The sequence below is a fragment of the Lutra lutra genome, chromosome 7 (assembly GCF_902655055.1).
Source record: "Lutra lutra chromosome 7, mLutLut1.2, whole genome shotgun sequence".
NCBI lineage: Eukaryota > Metazoa > Chordata > Mammalia > Carnivora > Mustelidae > Lutra > Lutra lutra.
In genome coordinates, this window is record NC_062284.1 from 36,980,682 (window position 1) to 36,981,897 (window position 1,216).

Genomic DNA, 1,216 nt, shown 5'->3' on the forward strand with positions numbered 1-1,216 from the left:
TCCCCTGCTCTCTCTTTCTAAAAAAAAAAAAAAAAAAAAAAAAAAAAGTAATAGTTTGGTCCTCAGTATAAAACTAAATTCCTGGTAAATTGTAGGCTATTGCTCTGGTAAATGTTTCCTGGAACATTTCCTGCCCAAAGCCGAGACTGTCATACCTATAACCTAAGATTATCCTGTTGAAAATCAAGCACTTTAAAAAAAGTTATTTTTCTCTTTAAAAACTAGCTTTATTTAAAAGAATCTGAGGCATAGCACTATAGGAACAAACTTACAATACATATTGTTCAAGAAAGCCTGCCATACATAATTTCTACTAATAGTAGGTCTAAATACTGATAAATAACATTCTTTATACAATGCACAAATGACATTTAGTATGAACCTTGGAAAGAATGGCCAACAATAACATGGACTGTTTTGACAGTAGAACCTCTACTTGTCTTACTACTTATCTGAGAATAAAAAACTAAAATGTGGAAGATAAGTTAAACTTCTCAAATTCTACCATGATGTCTGAGGAAGAAAGAAAGGGATCAAAAGGTGGAAACTATAAGAATTAAAGATCTTAAAAGAAAAAGGAAAATTGGTTTACCACTATTAATTATTAAAAAGTAATTCAGAATTGAGAATTTTTGGTTTAATACTTGGAAGCCCTTAGACAAACTATCTATTATCCACTATATTCAATTAGTTACCAAGCCAATTTTATTTCTCTGAAAACTGTAACCTGTACAAAACCATACAAAGAAAATAAACAATTTGGGGGTAACCTCATCATTTCATACTTTAAATTTTTCCACAAAGCAATTCATGTATCATTTAATACTAATACTTCTTTAAACCTCTATGACTTAAATAGAAAGAGACTCATTTCTCAGAGATTATATGTGAAGATGCCAGGGAAAAAGATGAATCCCTAATATGTAATTCTAAATTTTTAACCCCAAAATAGACCCATGTAAACACTGGGCATTCAAATAAAATATAATGGAATTGTGCCATAGTATGGTATATGGCATTTTTTAAAATATCAAGAACTGAATCAGATTTATTGCTATGTCAATCTTATTAATAGCTGATAATTAAATGTACAAAATACACCACAACATCCATGCCAAAAACGATGCTGTATAGAGAGATCATTAACATAAATAGGTAAACATTTATCTTGTAATATACATCACTAATATAGTAAAACCTTATTCAGGGTAGTTTG